The sequence below is a fragment of the Mixophyes fleayi genome, chromosome 11 (genome assembly GCF_038048845.1).
Source record: "Mixophyes fleayi isolate aMixFle1 chromosome 11, aMixFle1.hap1, whole genome shotgun sequence".
Taxonomy (NCBI): domain Eukaryota; kingdom Metazoa; phylum Chordata; class Amphibia; order Anura; family Limnodynastidae; genus Mixophyes; species Mixophyes fleayi.
In genome coordinates, this window is record NC_134412.1 from 28,650,996 (window position 1) to 28,667,073 (window position 16,078).

At 45.4% G+C, this 16,078-nt stretch overlaps 1 protein-coding gene across 2 annotated transcripts in view; it reads right to left on the reverse strand.

Moving 5' to 3' along the window:
* The window catches only part of TNNT1 (troponin T1, slow skeletal type), a 41,798-nt gene extending 28,037 nt beyond the window's left edge, over positions 1-13,761 (reverse strand). Inside the window, exons 1-2 of one of the 2 annotated variants that reach the window (XM_075189792.1) lie at positions 11,312-11,343; positions 9,546-9,572 (exon numbers count right to left, since the gene is read on the reverse strand). The gene's annotated coding sequence lies outside the window, so the exon portion shown is untranslated. Of the gene's footprint in view, positions 1-9,545; positions 9,573-11,311; positions 11,344-13,739 lie in introns of those variants that run through there. The other variant, XM_075189791.1, reaches the window with a different exon arrangement.
* Between the last annotated feature and the right edge of the window lie 2,317 nt (positions 13,762-16,078).

Here is a 16,078-nt window from a genome sequence, read left to right on the forward strand (position 1 = left end):
TCTAATATTTTTTAGCCATTATTTGTATCATTATTTTAATATAATTAGACTTATTCCTATTTTTAGATATCATTTACAGCGCCACTTATTTCTTTTCTTAATTTCTGCTATAAACTCTTACCCCATTCATAGCAGAAGCAAATGTTCTCGCTAAACTATACAGTATACTACCAATGAATGCTAAAGTTATATGCTTCTCATAATAATATTGCTATACTTTAAGAATATGCTCATTATTATATGGACGATTGATCTTTTAGCCCCAATGGCACCTTACTTATTATTATTACCATTTACTTGTTAGGCGCCACAAGGTATCCGCAGCGCCGCACACAGTACTAACAGTAGACTATACAGAGTGAAACCATACAGAACAATGAACAAAAAGTACCAATACTTCAGAAACTCCGGCCAGTCATATGCAGTAAAGACGGAGCGGAAGAACAGGTATGGAGACAGGAGGGGAGGGGGCTCTGCTCATACGAGCTTACATCCTAAGGGAGGGTAGACAGACCAGGCACAAGAGGAGCCAGTTGAGGCAAGAGGAGAGAAGGGAGGACGAGCTAAAGGGAGGAGATGGGGGTTAAGTAGATGGTTGGTAGGCTTTGAGGAAGAGGTGAGTTTTGAGTGCACGTTTGAAGGAGCACAGAGTAGGAGAGAGACGGATGGAACGAGGGAGGTTGTTCCAGAGAAGGGGTGCTGCACGGGAAAAGTCTTGGATTCTGGAGTGGGAAGAGGTGATAAGAGTGGAGGAGAGGTGGCGGTCGTTGGTTTAGCGCAGGGAGCGGGCAGGAGTGTGAATGGAGAGGAGGTTAGAGATATAAGGGGCAGTAGAGTTGGAGAGAGCCTTGTAAGTGGTGGTGAGGAGTTTGAAAAGGATTCTGTAGGGGAAGGGGAGCCAATGTAAGGCAAGGCAGAGAGGGGAGGCAGAGGAGAAGCGGCGTGAGAGGAAGATGAGTCTTGCTTAGTACTTTATGTAAAATATAGTAACGATAAGTGAACAATATAACCATTGCCCACTCACTAATGTATAAATATAATAACAATAATATCAAGAATATCTGTGTGGAGTTTTTATGTTCTCCCCGTTTTTGCGTGGGTTTCCCCCGGGCGTTCCGGTTTCCTCCCACACTCCAAAAACATACTAGTAGGTTAATTGGCTGCTATTAAATTGACCCTAGTCTCTGTGTGTGTGTGTGTGTGTTAGGGGACTTAGACTGTAACTCCAATGGGGCAGGGACTGATGTGAATGAGTTCTCTGTACAGAGCTGCAGAATTAGTGGCTCTATATAAATAAATGATTATGATGATGAAGAGAATTACAAGAGAAGCCAGATAATACATTCCACAAACTAAAAAAATTGTGACAAAGAAAATATTAACAAACATATCTGTACTCATAGGGATATAATGGGACGTAACATTTCAAACCCCATACGAGGACTTCAATTCGGCACAAGGTGCCGCTTGACCTCGTCATGAAGTCCGCCTGCACACATTGCCGGCAAAGACGGTGCAGAATCTTTGCTTATTTTCTCCTTTCATCTCTATGGACCGTGGGGGAAAATGAGCGAAGATTTAAGTAAAAATTCTGCCGTGATGTGTTTCCGGAACAGAGACACAGCGCTGCAGCACACGCCGAATTGAACCCCCCCTCCCCCCACAACAAAGCCAACTATGTGTCAACTAAGAAAAGCCTTTTAGACAGGGCCAGTGCTTACAAATCGGCAACTGACTAGGGTGACAAGGGTTAGGGGTGGCCTAAAACATTGGGTGCGTGACATAATGTCATTCATCCAGTGTTTTCAATGCTCCTGCAGAGTGCCAACATGGAGCACCTGCTGCTGATATGTAAGAAGAGCAGCTTCTTACATGTGATGCTGCTGGATGCTGCTCTCCCCTGAAAGTCTTACACTAGGAGTATGGCTCCAGGCCAGTGGATCCCAAACTTTTTCAGTTCAAGGCACCCTTAGGGTCTCCATAATTTTTCAAGGCACTCCTGTGAGATCACCAAGGCACCCCAGGGAGCCTAGGCACATAGTTTGGGAACCACTGCTCTAGGCTATGATGTAGCATTGCCGCTTTAAATTGGCATAGAAGTCGCAATGACGTCAAACTGTACTGATGAAGAGCTGTCCATTCAGAATAACTTGCTGTCAGCATGATTGTCCCATCGGAGATGTGCAGCGGCGGTTTTGAGGTAAGTCTATTTATATTGAAATCGTTTTTTCGTACATTCGTTTTTTTATTTGTAGGTGTCCTTGGTGTCGGAATTTTTAAAGCGATTATCACCGCTTTGACATGCCCACATAACAATCCAAAAATGCCTCCAAATGCCCCTAAGATGCTCTAGAAATCCACGACATAGCACTCAGACCATCCACTTGCTTCCAAATAGCCCCACATACCCCCTACTTGGCACAAAACCCCCCAACATAACACATAGACCTCCTTGCATGCCCCTCAGGCCATCCATATGTACCCAGCATACCATTCAGTCTCCCCACTTGTCCCCACATGCCCCTCAGACCTCCCTACATGCCACTCAAACATCACAACATGCCCCTCAGAACTCCCCACATGCCCCTCAAACATCACCACATGCCCCCCAGATCTCCCCACATGCCCCTTAGTCATCTCCATATGCCCCTCAGATCTCCCCACATGCCCATCAGACATCTCTATATGCCGCTTTACATCTCCACACATGGCCCTCAGAAGTCCCCACATGCCCATCAGACATCTCCACATGCCCCTCAGATCTCCCCACATGCCCCTCAGATCTCTCCACATCCCCTCAGACCTCCCCACATGCCCCTCAGGTATCTCCACATGCCCATCAGACATCTCTACATGCCCCTCAGACATTTCCATATGCCCCTCATATCTCCCCACATGCCCCTCATACCTCCCCACATGCCCCTCATACCTCCCCACATGCCCCTCAGGTATCTCCACATGGCCATCAGACTTCTCTACATTCCCCTCAGACCTCCTCCACATGCCCCTCATATCTCACCACATGCCCCTCAGATCTCCCCACATGCCCCTCAGACCTTGCCACATGCCCCTCAGGTATCTCCACATGTCCCTCAGATCTCCCCACATACCCCTCAGACCTCCTCTACATGCCGCACAGACCTCCTCCACATGCTCCTCAGATCTCACCACATGCCCATAAAATCTCTCCACATGCCCCTCAGACATCTCCACATTTCCCTCAGACCTGCTCTACATGCCCCTCAGACCTCCCCACATGCCTCTCATATCTCACCACATGCCCCTCAGACATCTCCACATGCCCCTCGGATCTCCCCACATGCTCCTCAGATCTCACCACATGCCCATCTGATCTCCCCACATGCCCTTCAAACATCTCCACATGCCCCTCAGATCTCCCACATGCCCATCAGACCTCGTCTACATGCCCATCAGATCTCCCCACATGCCCCTCAGACATCTCCACATGCCCCTCAGATCTCCCCACATGCCCCTCAGACACCTCCACATGCCCATCAGATCTCCCCACATGCCCATCAGATCTCCCCACATGCCCATCAGATCTCCCCACATGCCCCTCAGACATCTCCACATGACCCTCAGATCTCCCGACATGGCCCTAAGACCTCCTCCATATGCCCATCAGATCTCCCCACATGGCCCTAAGACCTCCTCCACATGCCCTGGAACAAAGTAAAGAAAAGAGAAAAGGAATGATCCTATGGGGCACTCGTATGGATAAATAGATTTGAAGAGTAATTATATCCTTTAAAATTCTTTATTGAATTACATCATTAAAATATTCTAATTGCAAAATATAAAAGGTGCATATTGAATTGAAACATAAGATGAAAATAAATTAATAAAAGAGACAATTTTTAATTGTCTAACCGCGATATTGCTCAAATTGTTCAATATATATATAATAAACTAATTTGAGCAATATCGCGGTTAGACAATTAAAAATTGTCTATTTTATTAGTTTATTTTCATCTTCTGTTTCAATTCAATATGCACCTTTTATATTTCGCTATTATGATATTTTAATGATGTAATTCAGGGTTTCTACAAACCCAGTCCTTAGGGCTCCCCAACAGTGCAGGTTTTCTGGATCACATGTGACATAATTAGGACCACCTGTGGATCTGTTACAATGTGTCAGTCAGTAATGAATACACCTGTGCTCCAGCAAGGAGATATGGAAAACCTGCACTGTTGGGGAGCCCTGAGGACTGGGTTTGGGAAACCCTGATTTAATTTAATAAAGATTCATTTTAAAGGATATAATTATTCTTCAAATCTATTTATCCATACGAGTGCCCCATAGGATCATTCCTTTTCTCTTTTCTTTACTTTGTTCCATGGTAATTTAATGATCGGGTGCACCTGTCCTTGGAATGTATACTTTATGCCATTAAAGCAAGATTGATGTATACAGCTGCAAGGAAATTTATGGATCACTTGGTGCGGTCTTCTCTCCTTTTGTAAATAGAATCTCCTCCACATGCCCATCAGATATCCCCACATGCCCCTCAGACATCTCCACATGACCCTCAGATCTCCCCACATGCCTCTCAAACATCTCCACATGCTCCTCAGATCTCCCCACATGCCCATCAGACATCTCCACATGCCCCTCAGATCTCCCCACATGCCCCTCAGACATCTCCACATGCCCCTCAGATCTCCCCACATGCCCATCAGACCTATTCCACATGCCCATCAGATCTTCCCACATGCCCCTCAAACATATCCACATGCCCATCAGATATCACCACATGCCCCTCAAACATCTCCACATGCCCCTCCGATCTCCCCACATGCCCATCAGATCTCCCCACATGCCCCTCAGACATCTCCACATGCCCATCAGATCTTCCCACATGCCCCTCAGACATCTCCACATGACCTTCAGATCTCCCCACATGCCGATCAGATCTCCCCACATGCCCCTCAAACATCTCCACATGCCCCTCAGATCTTCCCACATGCCTCTCAGACATCTCCATATGCCCATCAGATATCGCCACATGCCCCTCAAACATATCCACATGCCCCTTAGATCTCCCCACATGCCCCTAAGACCTCCTCCACATTCCCATCAGATCTCCCCACATGCCCCTAAGACCTCCTCCACATGCCCATCAGATCTCCTCACATGCCCCTCAGGCATCTCCACATGCCCCTCAGATCTCCCGACATGGCCCTCAGACATCTCCACATGACCCTCAGATCTCCCCACATGCCCATCAGATCTCCCCACATGCCCCTCAAACATCTCCACATGCCCCTCAGACATCTTCACATGCCCATAAGACATCTCCACATGCCCCTCAGATCTCCCCACATGCCCCTCAGATCTTCCCACATGCCCTTCAGACATCTCCACATGCCCCTCAAACATATCCACATGCCCCTCAGATCTCCCCACATGCCCCTAAGACCTCCTCCGCATGCCCATAAGATCTCCCCACATGCCCCTAAGACCTTCTCCACATGCCCATCAGATCTCCCCACATGCCCATCAGATCTCCCCACATGCCCCTCAGACATCTCCACATGCCCATCAGACATCTCCACATGCCCCTCAGATCTCCCCACATGCCCCTCAGATCTCCCCACATGCCCCTCAGACATCTCCACATGCCCCTCAAACATATCCACATGCCCATCAGATCTCCCCAGATGCCCCTAAGACCTTCTCCACATGCCCATCAGATCTCCCCACATGCCCCTCAGACATCTCCACATGCCCATCAGACATCTTCACATGCCCCTCAGATCTCCCCACATGCCCCTCAGATCTCCCCACAGGCCCCTCAGACATCTCCACATGCCCCTCAGATCTCCCCACATGCCCATCAGACCTCCCCCACATGCCCATCAGACCTCCTCCACATGCCCCTAAGACCTCCACATGCCCATCAGATCTCCCCACATGCCCCTCAGACATCTCCACATGCCCCTCCGATCTCCCCACATGCCCATCAGACCTCCTCCACATGCCCATCAGATCTCCCCACATGCCCCTAAGACCTCCTCCACATGCCCATCAGATCTCCCCACATGCCCCTCAGACATCTCCACATGCCCATCAGATCTTCCCACATGCCCCTCAGACATCTCCACATGACCTTCAGATCTCCCCACATGCCGATCAGATCTCCCCACATGCCCCTTAAACATCTCCACATGCCCCTCAAACATCTCCACATGCCCCTCAGATCTCCCCACATGCCCCTCAGACATCTCCACATGCCCCTCAGATCTCCCCACATGCCCCTCAGATCTTCCCACATGCCCTTCAGACATCTCCACATGCCCCTCAAACATATCCACATACCCCTCAGATCTCCCCACATGCCCCTAAGACATCCTCCGCATGCCCATAAGATCTCCCCACATGCCCCTAAGACCTTCTCCACATGCCTATCAGATCTCCCCACATGCCCCTAAGACCTCCTCCACATGCCCATCAGATCTCCCCACATGCCCCTCAGACATCTCCACATGCCCATCAGATCTTCCCACATGCCCCTCAGACATCTCCACATGACCTTCAGATCTCCCCACATGCCGATGAGATCTCCCCACATGCCCCTCAAACATCTCCACATGCCCCTCAGATCTCCCCACATGCCCATCAGACCTCCTCCACATGCCCATCAGATCTTCCCACATGCCCCTCAGACATCTCCATATGCCCATCAGATATCGCCACATGCCCCTCAAACATATCCACATGCCCCTTAGATCTCCCCACATGCCCCTAAGACCTCCTCCACATGCCCATCAGATCTCCCCACATGCCCCTAAGACCTCCTCCACATGCCCATCAGATCTCCTCACATGCCCCTCAGACTTCTCCACATGACCCTCAGATCTCCCCACATGCCCATCAGATCTCCCCACATGCCCCTCAAACATCTCCACATGCCCCTCAGACATCTTCACATGCCCATCAGACATCTCCACATGCCCCTCAGATCTCCCCACATGCCCCTCAGATCTTCCCACATGCCCTTCAGACATCTCCACATGCCCCTCAAACATATCCACATGCCCCTCAGATTTCCCCACATGCCCCTAAGACCTCCTCCGCATGCCCATAAGATCTCCCCACATGCCCCTAAGACCTTCTCCACATGCCCATCAGATCTCCCCACATGCCCCTCAGACATCTCCACATGCCCATCAGATCTCCCCACATGCCCCTCAGACATCTCCACATGCCCATCAGACATCTCCACATGCCCCTCAGATCTCCCCACATGCCCCTCAGATCTCCCCACATGCCCCTCAGACATCTCCACATGCCCCTCAAACATATCCACATGCCCATCAGATCTCCCCACATGCCCCTAAGACCTTCTCCACATGCCCATCAGATCTCCCCACATGCCCCTCAGACATCTCCACATGCCCATCAGACATCTCCACATGCCCATCAGATCTCCCCACATGCCCCTCAGACATCTCCACATGCCCCTCAGATCTCCCCACATGCCCATCAGACCTCCCCCACATGCCCATCAGACCTCCTCCACATGCCCCTAAGACCTCCACATGCCCATCAGATCTCCCCACATGCCCCTCATACATCTCCACATGCCCCTCAGATCTCCCCACATGCCCATCAGACCTCCTCCACATGCCCATCAGATCTCCCCACATGCCCCTAAGACCTCCTCCACATGCCCATCAGATCTCCCCACATGCCCCTCAGACATCTCCACATGCCCCTCAGATCTCCCCACATGCCCATCAGACCTCCCCCACATGCCCATCAGACCTCCTCCACATGCCCCTAAGACCTCCACATGCCCATCAGATCTCCCCACATGCCCCTCAAACATCTCCACATGCCCCTCAGATCTCCCCACATGCCCATCAGACCTCCTCCACATGCCCATCAGACCTCCTTCACATGCCCATCAGATCTCCCCACATGCCCCTAAGACCTCCTCCACATGCCCCTCAGACATCTCCACATGCCCCTCAGATGAGCTGTATTCGTGTTTTTGTTTAAGAGTTTGCTAATAAATTCTTGGGCCTACAAGGTAACTTCATGCTTGCCAACTCTCCCGGAATGTCCGGGAGACTCCCGCATTTCGCGAGAGTCTCCCGGACTCCCGGGAGAGTATGGCAATCTCCCTGATCTGCCACTTCCTAGTGAAGTGGGCAGAATTCGGTTCAAACGCCGCGATTCACCGGGAATCGCGGCGTTTGGCCCTGCCCCCGCTGTAAAATGACGCGATTTGCGTCATCACGTCACGGGGGCGGGGCTAAAATGACGCGAATTTCGAAGCCGCGCCCCCTACACGCCCACCTCCCCCTTGCATCTCCCGGACGTAAATTATAAAATGTCGGCAAGTATGGGTAACTTATTGTAAAGTTAAAGAGAACCTGAAAAAAGACAGATGATATTTTGTCACTCCGCCAAAATCATTGGTATGGGGCAGGGCAGAAAGCAAATCTGTGCAGCGTCTGATCATCTCAGATCGCTAGAAAATTTCACACCCATCATTTTGAAGATGAGAACGGAGGCGTTAAACGCTGTACTTCTAACTGAAGGGGTTTTTTTTATATAGAGAGCTGACAGCCAGTGATTTAAATGGGAATTATCTATGTTCTGACAGCAGTATAAAAAGCATTATAGTTTTCTCCAGCAGCGACTATATCCAAAGCACGGCAAATAAAAGAATGTTAAATGTTCCTACACATACAATTAAATTGGATTTGATGAAAAATAAATTCTGTGTGCAAAGAATTTATAATGTTAGTTGGACTCTAATTGGAATAGGACCCCTTGCGATCTTCTGCTGCTGGTGCACTTGCTACAACTCCCATAACCCTTAGAGAAGTAGGCGCGCTTAACCAAGTTAAATGGAAAAGCAAAACAATGTCTTCTACGGTCAGGGAAGGCTGTCATTGCTTCTGCCGGCAGCCTGTGGTGATGGCTAAAATGTTGCCTGCATGATAAAAGTCTGCCTCGGCAGAAGTAAGGAGAGTCCATGATGTCTGCTGCAATCCACAGACACTCTCCTACCATACAGTCAGCGTGCTGTCCATCATCAGTACACCATACTTGCCTACTTTTAGGCACTGAAGTCCGGGAGATCCGGGACAGGGGACGTGACTAGAGGGCGGGAGGGGGAGGGGCGCGGTCAATCACGCCACTTGGCCCCACCCCCCACGTCGAAAATGACAGGGGGTGGGGCCACAATGACGCGATTCACCGCAAATCACATTATTTTGGCCAGGTACTTGCCGGATGCGATAGAGACTTGCCTGATCTCCCGGGAGTCGGGGAGACCGACCCGGATTTCGGGAGTCTCCCGGACATTCCGGGAGGGTTGGCAAGTATGAATTATACATTAATGGTTAATTTATGTAACTACGCCTAAAATTTAATTTTCAGTTTTGGGTAGAATTAGCCTTTAACCAGAGGATGCCAAGCTGAATATGATGTGAATAATAACTCAGGCCAGGCCAGCTATTAAAGCACAGACTCTATGAATGGTAAGCTGCTTCACTTGTATTACCTTCTCCAGCTTCTTCTTCAGGGTCCTCTGGAAAGCATAGCATGTAACAGCAGCAGCAGCAGGACATAGCCAAGCACACAGGACAGAGAGAGGGGGAGAGGTTACAGTGTAACACACACTACCTGGCTGCAGGTTTATAATTGTGAAAGCTGCACACTCACAAACATTTGGGGATATATTTACTAAACTGCAGGTTTGAAAAAGTGGAGATGTTACCTGTAGCAACCAATCAGATTCTAGCTGTCATTTTGTAGAATGTACTAAATAAATGATAGCTAGAATCTGATTGGTTGCTATAGGCAACATCTCCACTTTTTCAAACCCACAGTTTAATAAATAAACTCGTTGGTCTTTTGCATTGTCCACCAAATGACATGATCTGTGTATAATTTGGCCACACAGGTAGCAATCCAAATGACAAAGATTCTAATATACGGTAATCAGGCTGAATTATCTGATTACATCACGTGAGATGATGATCACACATGCAGATTGTGGTTACCTGATGACCAGATTGTACAGCAGAATCCAGTTGATCCACATGCAATGTTTGTCTGGTTTGCTGGTCATATTGGCCTCACTTATGGAATAATGTCATGGCACTTCGGATGATAATAAGTAAATTAATTAAATACTTAATGTGACAGAAATCCTCTTTAGCTTCCCCCTAACTGTGAGGATACCACCTCACAGGGATTCAACTCACTCGGGTAGACCAGAGTATATACAAAATAAGGCTTTATTACGACAGCACAACACCACAAGACGTGCACAAGATACAGGGTAATGGTAGCATGTATCCTCCAGCAACCTCTTGCAGTCAGCACTCTGTGACTGACTGCAAGAGGCTGCTGTCCTCCACCTGTGTATGCTCCACCCAGGACTAGGAGTTCTGCACCCAGGACTAGGAGTCCAGGGTGGAGCATACACAGGTGGAGGACAGGGTCTACTGTTTTAAAACCTGTGTGGTTCCACTGTGCAGGGCGACCGATGCCAGCTAGTTGGCAGGTGACTAGGCAGGAGGAACCAGTTAGGGTCACCTGATGTCATCCTGACAAAAATGTGCTGTCGTAATTGTGATGTGAACAACAAAAGCACAGTGTAGTCAGCTAGGAGTTGTTTGTGTCCGTCATCTGCTGGGGGTCAGCATCGCAATATATATATATATATATATATATATATATATATATACAGAGAGAGAGAGAGGGAAAGAGAGAGAGAGATGGATAGAGGGATATATATATATATATATATATATATATATATATATATATATATATATATACAGAGAGAGAGAGAGGGAGAGGGAAAGAGAGAGAGAGATGGATAGAGGGATATATATATATATATATATATATATATATATATATATATATATACAGAGAGAGAGAGAGAGAGAGAGAGGGAAAGAGAGAGAGAGATGGATAGAGGGATATATATATATATATATATATATATACATATATATATATATATACACGTAGATAGATATAGATATAGATATATATATATATATATAGGTATCTATAGACATATATATATATATATATATATATATATATATATATATATAGATAGATACATATATAGATAGATAGATAGATAGATAGATAGATAGATAATATATATAGGAATAGATATATATATATATATATATATATATATATATATATATATTCACTTAATCATTTACTAAATATTTCATTTTAAAATAGTTGGATAATCGTAGACATATATGATGAAACATAAAAGCGAAGCATTAATACCTGGTGCCTCCTCTGGTTCAGTCTCTTCAACCACTGCTCAGCACAAACAAAGGAAGATCAGGGAAACAGCAGCTAAAGCATTATGGTAAAACAGTGTCTATGTAGAGAGCTTGGCAGACATAGCACACATAGCACACATAGCACACATAGTACACAGCACACATGTACATATAGCACACATGTACACATAGCACACATAGTACACAGAACACATGTACACATAGCACACATGTACACATAGCACACATAGCACACATAGTACACAGCACACATGTACACATAGCACACATGTACACATAGCACACATAGCACACATAGTACACAGCACACATGTACACATAGCACACATGTACACATAGCACACATGTACACATAGCACACATAGTACACAGCACACATGTACACATAGCACACATGTACACATAGCACACATAGCACACATAGTACACAGCACACATGTACACATAGCACACATGTACACATAGTACACATGTACACATAGCACACATGTACACATAGCACACATAGCACACATGTACACATAGCACACATGTACACATAGCACACATGTACACATAGCACACATGTACACATAGCACACATAGCACACATAGTACACAGCACACATGTACATATAGCACACATGTACACATAGCACACATAGTACACAGAACACATGTACACATAGCACACATGTACACATAGCACACATGTACACATAGCACACATAGTACACAGCACACATGTACACATAGCACACATAGCACACATAGTACACAGCACACATGTACACATAGCACACATGTACACATAGCACACATAGCACACATAGTACACAGCACACATGTACACATAGCACACATGTACACATAGCACACATGTACACATAGCACACATAGCACACATAGTACACAGCACACATGTACACATAGCACACATGTACACATAGCACACATGTACACATAGTACACATGTACACATAGCACACATGTACACATAGCACACATAGCACACATGTACACATAGCACACATAGTACACAGCACACATGTACACATAGCACACATGTACACATAGTACACAGCACACATGTACACATAGCACACATGTACACATAGCACACATGTACACATAGCACACATAGCACACATGTACACATAGCACACATGTACACATAGCACACATAGCACACATGTACACATAGCACACATGTACACATAGCACACATAGCACACATGTACACATAGCACACATGTACACATGCTTCTGGTATTCCAAGAACAGTCCCATTTAGCAGAGAGTGTCTTTCATTTACTTTACAGGTCTAGTAAAGGATTGCTTTGTGGGCAAGTCCTTATAGTCTCTAAATGGTTCAGATCGTATTACTTGTGGGTTCAGGTTTTTCAAGTGGGTATTACAAAATACTCACTTTTGACAGGTACTTATATAAGGGAAGGAGGCATAAGTTTGGATGAGGTTCACAGCCACCATACCAGGTGCGATCTTCCCTCACACACATCCTTTCACCACCTTACTTGTTCCTTCAGGCCGAGTGACCAATAGATCTCTATTCTGTAGAGGTTTCTGGGGATTCATTGATGTTACGGTGGGATTTATAGGGAGAAGAGACCACCATCCAACTATCTGGGGGAATCATAATGCAAATCATTTTCTGTCCATGTCTGGAATTCCCCTTTTGATTAACACAACATGCTAGCGGTAACTTTAGACCTCCGGAGGTTCCCTGCAGTGATCTGCAATAGAGGCTTAAGTTGGCTACATGTGTATTCATTTCATCTGCCGGTTTGGACAATTTAGACTAAACTGGTCCAAAATTTCTGCAGGTATTGAGCTCCAACAATCCATATGGTCGAGAATGTTGAAAATGCATTTGGATGTGAATCCATTCAGTCAGCCCGTGACCACTATCTCTATGTGTGTGTAGTCATTGGCTGCCCACACTAATGGGGCTTAATGGGATCTGGCTTAATGGCCTAATTTGGCCACTTAGATCAGATGTATACAGTTAGGCCGAACGGCTGGATCTTAACATGTGTGGACAGTTTTACTAAGAGAAAACCAGGGGGTATATTTACTGAACTGCGGGATTGTAAAAGTGGAGATGTTGCCTACAGCAACCAATCAGATTCTAGCTGTCATTTAGTAGAATGTACTAAACAAATGATAATTTTTCTGATATATACTTAGTTTTGCAAGCTCCTAACAAAAGTGACAATATTATTAGTACATTTGTTTCTATAAAATAACTTGCATTGTAAATTTAGTGTCCTTTGAATGAATAAATGTCCTATTGTAGAGTCTTAGCCATGAAACATGTCATATTCCTTTGACATTGCGTTCCTCATTGGGTCCTGTTTATACATAAATATAGTAAAGGGAAAATGACTATTAGTTAAGGTTAATCTCACCTTCTTCTTCTTGTTCTTCATCTTTTTTTGAGAGAAGGAAAAGACAAAAAAATATATATTATTTAATATAATTAAGTGACAGAGGAATCATATTAATCATTACCAGAACATTGCTGCAATTCTAAACTAGAAGGAAACGTGTTATGAAAAAATCACACAAGAGTAATGTAAAAAGTCATAAACTGAAAAAGGAGATTTTATATTGAGTTATCAACCTGCAATATAGGAGATTAACACACTAGGACTGATTCATTAAGGCAAGTAAAGCATGTAAATTTGCTCCTGGACAAACCATGTTACAATGTAAGGGGTGCAAATGAGTTTATTATTTTACATGTAAGGATAATACTGGCTGTTTTTTCATGTAGGACACAGATACTTGATAGCTTTATTTGTATACTGAACTTTAAAGTTGATCTAGGACAAGGTCTACCCCGACTATAAATCTGTCCCCACATTTTAAATGTACCTCCCCCTCCAATGCAACATGGTTTTGCCAAAGTTACTCCTTATTATGCTTTACTCGCCTTAATGAATCAAGACCAATGTGTCCTCTGCAATCACTGCCATATGATTTGACCCAGCCTTAACCATACTCACTGCCTACAAACAGTGGATCTCATTTATGGAGTTCACCGGATGTGCCCTGCAAAACACTTGGGGCCTGATTCATTAAGGATCTTAACTTGAGAAACTTCTTATTTCAGTCTCCTGGACAAAACCATGTTACGATGCAAGGGGTGCAAATTAGTATTCTGTTTTGCACATAAGTTAAATACTGACTGTTTTTTCATGTAGCACACAAATATCAACTTTAAATTTCAGTGTCCAAATAAGCTATCAGGTATTTGTGTGCTACATGAAAAAACAGTCAGTATATAACTTATGTGCAAAACAGAATACTAATTTGCACCCCTTGCATTGTAACATGGTTTTGTCCAGGAGACTGAAATAAGAAGTTTCTCAAGTTAAGATCCTTAATGAATCAGGCCCTTGGGTGGGTACTGGTGTCCCTGGTTGACCCACTCAGGGCACATCTACTCAAGGTACATACCTACTCTCCACTCTCAGCACAGGCCCCTGCAAACTAGTGTGCCTATGAGATTGTGGAAAAGGGTAAATGTCACATCAAAGTCCAACTTGCCACCACTTTAGAACCCCCCTTTCACTGACAGGTGCAGGATGCTTTCCATTACAGGCAGAGAACGAGACCCGATCTATGCCAGCTCAGATTTGGTGCAAAAAGTAAATTTGCAGAATGGAAATGATTGTGCACCAAGTACACGACATGTACACAGCAAAGAAGAACCCTAAATGCACTCACTCACTTACAGTATCCACCATTAACATTCACACATTATATCCGAGTATCCCCACACATTGGGGCCCCTATTAGCTGTACCTGTCCTGTGCCTCCTCACGTACCAACTGTGTGCACCTCAAAATACGTACAGGGGGAAGAGTCTTGGGGAGATGCACAAAAGTGTAGATGTCACAACAAGCATCGTCCAACCTCCATCCCTTGGGTAACCACCCCTTTAAATTTAACAAATGTTTCTGTCTTTTTCTGCCTAAAATGCTATTAATATTAAGCATTTATTTTTTATTAAAGCCATTTATAAATATAATAATTTACAAATGGACTATTTTTATGACACGCCTATGAAGATTTTTAATACATTGCTTGGAGTGACCATAAAAATGTAGTTCCCTGCCACATAGCTGAGTCTGTCCCTATGCGCAGTGCCCTGTTTAAATGTAAATCAAGCATACAAATCCGGCAGCATGCCACTTTCCCCAAATACTCAACCAGCCCCAGCACTAGAGAGTCTGGACTGGTTTCCACTATAACAGGTAGACAACAACTGTGGGGTGACTATATCATATAGAAAACCAGCCCCAGACTGGTCAGAGCAGGGCTGGTGCTTTAAAAGGGAGGGGGCACACAAACCAATTTAGTTCCCCTCCTAGATGCTACCAGCCTCGCTGTGAGATCAGGGCAATTAACAAGATTAGGACCTTTGTGGAAGTGATGGAGAGGGGTCCTTAAGTCTTCTGACAAAGCCCTTCTTTAAACATATAGGGGTATAATTACTAAACTGCGGGTTTGAAAAAGTGGAGATGTTGGCAATAGCAACCAATCAGATTCTAGTTATCATTTATGTAGTACATTCTACAAAATGGTAACTAGAATCTGATTAGACTCTACAATCTGATTGGTTGTAATAGGCAACATCTCTACTTTTTCAAACCCGCAGTTTAATCTTCTATATTAGCATACCAGGGTCCTAGGCTTTATAGTAATCCAGGACCAATCTGCTATGAGCAGAGATTTGCAG